This window comes from Lingula anatina, chromosome 2, assembly GCF_051362555.1.
Source record: "Lingula anatina isolate TDL-2025a chromosome 2, LinAna3.0, whole genome shotgun sequence".
Lineage (NCBI taxonomy): Eukaryota > Metazoa > Brachiopoda > Lingulata > Lingulida > Lingulidae > Lingula > Lingula anatina.
This window is the reverse complement of record NC_141768.1, coordinates 31784653-31792074: the sequence shown is the minus strand read 5'-3', so window position 1 is coordinate 31792074 and position 7422 is coordinate 31784653.

Genomic DNA, 7422 nt, shown 5'->3' with positions numbered 1-7422 from the left:
GATGTGGTTGTACACCTTTGTTTACATGAAAAAAATTGTATAAAAACAACTGGAACTCCTCTTCATAAGCACCCCCATTTTAAGCTCAAGTCAATCACATAATACAGTGTACCTCAGCAGTGTGTAATGTTAATCTGCCCTTATGCCTACTGCTAAAGTAGGTGAGGAAATAAATAACTGAGGGAGCAAAACATCTCTTGGCAAAAGGATTTTTTATTCGGATTTCCATTGCCAATCAAAAAAGGGTGAGGAAGTGTCTCGGTAGAGATTGTCCAGGAAATTGAATAATGTGCATTCTCCCATCGATTGTTCTTTTGATGAGATATTACAAGAGGAATATGCCATAAACAATATTGATTTCACACCTGCAGGATGATGGGGGCTTACCTTGTTATAATTATTTCAGTTGATAAAGTGTCTTGTTCTTTAATTGACAGTCGATGCAGCATATATTTCAAAACAAACTATCTGGAGGCGGGACAGACGCTTAAGCCGGCTAAGCTGACAGTAATCTAGTGAGACTCCCCACAGGGATAGATCGATCTAAAATCTATGGAAATGGGGTCTTAGTCTTATATATATATATATATATATATATATATATATATATATATATATGCGTCCTTTGTGCAACCATAAAATGGCCAGGATGCTGTTGGATGCTCAAAGAACACACGGTGATCGCTAAGATCACACAAAGAACATTCAGGCATCACCGAGGAAGCCATGGTTGTGTGAAGTTTTGAGCATGTTCAAAACAGTAGCAGAGAGAATGCAATGGAGAATGTATGCTGCAAGGTCACTCAAGGGACGCAGAGAGGATGCACAATCATCACCTCGGTTGCAGAAAGGAGGCACAAGCATTGCTTTGGTTTCACAATGAATGCTCAGTGATCAGCCAGTTGTAACAATAGTAATAATAATAATAATAAACTTTAAAGAGGGAAAAACATGTTAAGTACACACACTCATCTTACACATGGCCCTCTGGGGGTTAGAATATAATATTGTGTTTATGAATAAAAGATGAATGAATTATGAAATTAAAATAATAATGAAGTAAAAATGAAATGAGTTAGAATAACAATAGTGATAAGAATAAAGCAAAAGGCGTTACGTTAATAAAAATCTTAAATAGCTTAATTAAATGACTTAATAATCATATACGTAAAATTTACTTATGGTTTCTTGAAAACAACTTTTCAAAAGTATCCAAGTCTTTAGAGTTTTTTATTTCAGAGCTAAAGCAGTTCCATATTTTGATCGAAGACCATATTGGGCCTTTTGTTAGTATGCCTTTATGGTCTGCCAACTGATAAATAGACATTTTCCTTATTGCTTGATTGGGTGGTTCTGCCTGTAGTGTCTATGGTTGTAATTACCACTTGGTCCCAGATGTATTTTGGAGAGAGTCGTTGTAAAGATTTAAAATCTAATGTGGCTTTCTTATTAATAAATTCTATCCGTTCATAATTTGTTTGCCATTTAAGTTTCTTGAAAAGTTCAATTGACGGATATTTCTTGGCCTCATTTTCTGGGACATCAAGAATGATTGTTGTACCACATTTTTGAAGTTTGTATGTTTTCTAGTTTTGCACAGCTGCTCCATATAATGGAGCAGCAATCCAGATGTGGTAGTATATATGCCCTATGAAATAGTTTTCTTGTTTCCAATGTTAAAGGGATAATAACTCTTCGTATGAGGTCTATATTTCACAATAAAAACATTGTGAATAACTCATAGAAATATAATATATTCTGTTTTACAACAAAAACAGTAGTTATAGCTATTATTCTGATATCTGAGCTTGTCTTCAGACCACGTGACCTCCATTATTGGCTATACTCTGTTATAATCTCTTAAGAGATTTTAACAAAAAACCAAACTTTTTAGAAAAAAACCAGGGACTAACTTTGAATGTAAAAATGGATTCATTAACCATTGGTAAGTATGGGAAAATTGTTGTTTACTCCTGGAAAATTCATTTTTTGGCCAAAAGGAAGTGTTATTATCCCTTTAATTATTGTTTTAGTTTGGATAGAAGGAACAGTTTACTGTAAATTCTTTTTTCAAGTTTATACACAGTCATTCCAGCTAAGATTTTCATTAATATATACACCTAAAAGTTTCTTTGATTGTACATTATCTAAAATGTCCCCATTGAACACAGCTTTTAATTACTGTTCAGTTTTTGGTACTTTTGCACGTTTTTTTTTTTTTTTTTTCTAGTTGTTATAAGCATTGCTTTTTTTCTTTTTGTATTATTTTGTATTTGATGTTCAGTTCTGGTACAGATTTATCAGTGATGGTAATTGTAGAGTCATCAGGATACATATTAATTTCTCCATTATCAATATTGCTTTTTTTCTTTTTGTATTTGGCACCATATGATTTTCCCTGCACCACACTGAAATGTGTTCCATGCTGCTATTTAATTGTACCACCAGCGTTAGCGCTGGCGGTACACATGGTTTTAGTCCCGTCCGGTCTGTTCCGCCGGCTCCGCCGGCTCCTGCGGCTCCGCCGGCTCCGCCGCCATGTTACCGTTACCGCTTCTCCTCCTAGACGGTAAGGGCCCCCATACCCATCTCTTGGATTTAGGTCACCTATAATCTCAACTCGTTCCACGTAAAATTTGGGCTTTGTCGGTATTGGGGTCTAGGTGTGGCACTCATTGCAATGCACCCTTGTCCAAAAATGGCAAAATTAAATGCTAATTATCTACCCTACGGAAGGAATTATGGGAAAAATTTCTACAGACGGCTTTCCAAAAGTCATATGTGTAGATTTCAAATATGCCCTTGGATTTGACCTTTGACCTTTATTTCAAGGTCAAACGGGCAAAATATTTCAAAAAAATGAATTTTTTTACGAAAAAAAATTTATGTGCGCTGTTATTCAGACACCACACAGACTTAACCAATAATATTATTGGAAAATGTTACCCTTCAGGTCATCTTTCATCTGTGTGAATTTGGGGTCAATCGGTGCATTTTCACGGGTGTAGCGGCCATAAGATACCGAAACTGAAAACTGTCTCTAATTCGGGAACCGCTAATGCTAGAGACCCATTCTTTTTTGCATTTTGTAGAGCATGTAAAGCCCAACACTGGAGGTGGTCTCCGTTTTTTTGTATTCCATACGGTTTTTGAGTTACGCTGTACCAAAAAGTACATATTGGTGGTGAAAGCAAAATGTGCAGTACGGTAATGGATAATAAATTTTGAACTCTGGAAAAATAATACATAAGGCTTGGCAAAGCAGACAACTTGTGGTCAAAAATGACATTATTTCATCAAATTTGAACTTCTGGAACTTCAGAGCACCTCCCATTTCAAGAATTTTGACCAAAATGACCTTTTCTTTATTTTAATTAATTTTTTCTGTAGGAAATTTATGGCACATTAAGGTAACTCCGAAATTATAACATTTAGTCCCTTATATCTCCAAAACTGGCAGAGATAGGTCTATAGTTACTATTGAAGTTGAATAGGAAGTCAAATACTGGCAATCTTAATGTGACCTTGAAATTGACCTTTGACCTACTTTTCACCATAAATTGAACTTTGCAAATTTTGCTTCCCTTTTATCTCCAAAACTGGCAGAGATAGGTCCATAGTTACTATTGAACTTGAATAGGAAGTCATATACTGGCAATCTAAATATGACCTTAAAATTGACCTTTGACCTATTTTTCACCATGAACTGAACTTTGCAAATTTTGCTTCCCTTTTATCTCCAAAACTGGCAGAGATAGGTCCATAGTTACTGTAAAAGTTGAATAGGAAGTCATATACTGGCAATCAAAATGTGACCTTGAAATTGACCTTTGACCTACTTTTTATCATGAATTGAACTTTGCAAATTTTGGTTCCCTTTTATCTCCAAAACTGGCAGAGATAGGTCCATAGTTTCTATTGAACTTGAATATGAAGTCATATACTGGCAATCTAAATGTGACCTTGAAATTGACCTTTGACCTACTTTTCACCATGAACTGAACTTTGCAAATTTTGCTTCCCTTTTATCTCCAAAACTAGCAGAGATAGGTCCATAGTTACTATTGAAGTTGAATAGGAAGTCATATACTGGCAATCTAAATGTGACCTTAAAATTGACCTTTGACCTACATTACACCATGAACTGAACTTTGCTAATTTCTTTCTCTTTTAACTCCAAACCTGGCAGAGATAGGTCCATAGTTACTGTTGAAGTTGAATAGGAAGTCATATACTGGCAATCTTACTGTGACCTTGAAATTGACCTTTGACCTACTTTTTATCATGAATTGAACTTTGCAAATTTTGCTTCCCTTTTATCTCCAAAACTGGCAGAGATAAATCCATAGTTACTATTGAACTTGAATAGGAAGTCATATACTGGCAATCTTACTGTGACCTTGAAATTGACCTTTGACCTACTTTTCATCATGAACTGAACTTTGCAAATTTTGCTTCCCTTTTATCTCCAAAGTTACGCTGTATCAAAAAGTACATTTTGGTGGTTAAAGCAAAATGTGCAGTACGGTAATGGATAATAAATTTTGAACTCCGGAAAAATAAAACATAAGGCTTGGCAAAGCAGGCAACTTGTGGTCGAAAATGACATTATTTCATGAAATTTGAACATCTGGAACTTCAGAGCACCTCCCATTTCAAGAATTTTTACCAAAATGACCTTTTCTTTATTTTAATTAATTTTTTCCGTAGGAAATTTATGGCACATTATGGTAACTCCAAAATTATCACATTTAGTCCCTTATATCTCCAAAACTGGCAGAGATAAGTCCATAATTACTATTGAAGTTGAATAGGAAGTCATGTACTGGCAATCTTACTGTGACCTTGAAATTGACCTTTGACCTACTTTTCACCATGAACTGAACTTTGCAAATTTTGCCTCCCTTCTATCTCCAAAACTGGCAGAGATAGGTCCATACTTTCTATTGAACTTGAATATGAAGTCATATATTGGCAATCTAAATGTGACCTTGAAATTGACCTTTGACCTACTTTTCACCATGAACTGAACTTTGCAAATTTTGCTTCCCTTTTATCTCCAAAACTAGCAGAGATAGGTTCATAGTTACTATTGAAGTTGAATAGGAAGTCATATATCGGCAATCTAAATGTGACCTTAAAATTGACCTTTGACCTACTTTTCACCATGAACTGAACTTTGCAAATTTTGCTTCCCTTTTATCTCCAAAACTGGCAGAGATAGGTCCATAGTTACTGTAAAAGTTGAATAGGAAGTCATATACTGGCAATCTAAATGTGACCTTGAAATTGACCTTTGACCTACTTTTTATCATGAATTGAACTTTGCAAATTTTGGTTCCCTTTTATCTCCAAAACTGGCAGAGATAGGTCCATAGTTACTATTGAACTTGAATAGGAAGTCATATACTGGCAATCTTTCTGTGACCTTGAAATTGACCTTTGACCTACTTTTCATCATGAACTGAACTTTGCAAATTTTGCTTCCCTTTTATCTCCAAAGTTACGCTGTATCAAAAAGTACATTTTGGTGGTTAAAGCAAAATGTGCAGTACGGTAATGGATAATAAATTTTGAACTCCGGAAAAATAAAACATAAGGCTTGGCAAAGCAGGCAACTTGTGGTCGAAAATGACATTATTTCATCAATTTTGAACATCTGGAACTTCAGAGCACCTCCCATTTCAAGAATTTTTACCAAAATGACCTTTTCTTAATTTTAATTAATTTTTTCCGTAGGAAATTTATGGCACATTATGGTAACTCCAAATTTATAACATTTAGTCCCTTATATCTCCAAAACTGGCAGAGATAAGTCCATAGTTACTATTGAAGTTGAATAGGAAGTCATGTACTGGCAATCTTACTGTGACCTTGAAATTGACCTTTGACCTACTTTTCACCATGAACTGAACTTTGCAAATTTTGCCTCCCTTTTATCTCCAAAACTGGCAGAGATAGGTCCATACTTTCTATTGAACTTGAATATGAAGTCATATACTGGCAATCTAAATGTGACCTTGAAATTGACCTTTGACCTACTTTTCACCATGAACTGAACTTTGCAAATTTTGCTTCCCTTTTATCTCCAAAACTGGCAGAGATAGTTTCATAGTTACTATTGAAGTTGAATAGGAAGTCACATACTGGCAATCTAAATGTGACCTTAAAATTGACCTTTGACCTACTTTTCACCATGAACTGAACTTTGCAAATTTTGCTTCCCTTTTATTTCCAAAACTAGCGAGATAGGTCCATAGTTACTATTGAACTTGAATAGGAAGTCATATACTGGCAATCTAAGTGTGACCTTGAAATTGACCTTTGACCTACTTATAATCATGAACTGAACTCTGCTAATTTCTTTCTCTTTTAACTCCAAACCTGGCAGAGATAGGTCAATAGTTACTATTGAAGTTGAATAGGAAGTCATATACTGGCAATTTACTGTGACCTTGAAATTGACCTTTGACCTACCTTACGATGAACTTAACTTTGATTGTACCATTTTAAGTTATATATATTTTTTGCGTATTTTGAAAATTCTTGTTGATTGCATTTTTATAGCTTGTCAAGCATAAGACTGGTGGCTGTGTCCCTTATTTTGTGTATGTGGGGGTCTATACGAATGCGCTTGCTCCAGCTGGTGGTACAATATTCGGAGGCGGTATCGCCTCTCTGATCCTCTAGTTTGATATTCAGTTCTGGTACAGATTTATCAGTGATGGTAATTGTAGAGTCATCAGGATACATATTAATTTCTCCATTATCAATACGAAGTGGCAGGTCATTAAATGATTAATGAAAATGATAAAAAATAAAGGCCCTAAGTTGGAGCCTTAGGAGACTCCACAAGTGATTGGTACAGGTTCAGATATTTCATTTTTAAATATTGTCTGCTTGTGAGATATGATGTAAACCCTGAGAGTGCTTGCTCATCACATTTGTGCACCTGCAGCTTTTTAAGTAGGACTTGATAGTCTACTAAGTCAAATGCTTTCCTCAGGTCTAAAAGGATGACACCATTCATATGATTTTTGTCAATAGTAGTTGCCTGTTTGGTTGTTATATATGTTAAGGCCGTTTCACATGAAAAGGACTTTCGGAAGCCAGACTGAGCAGAGTGAGATGTCAGGTATTTATAGAAGGCATCATGCACATGACGTTCAATCAGTTTGGACAGTGCAGGTAGGATTGAGATTGGTCTGTAGTTTCCACAGTCTAGCTTGTCTTCATCTTTGTAGATTGGTGTAACTCTGTAGCATTTTTCCTAGTATTTGGGAATATTCCAGCCCGTATAGATACGTTTATAATGTAAATTATTGACATGCTCTACAAAATGCAAGAAATAAATGGTCTCTAGCATTTCAATTCCAAAATAAGACAGAGTTTTTAGTTTTGGCATCTTACGGCTGCTTCTCC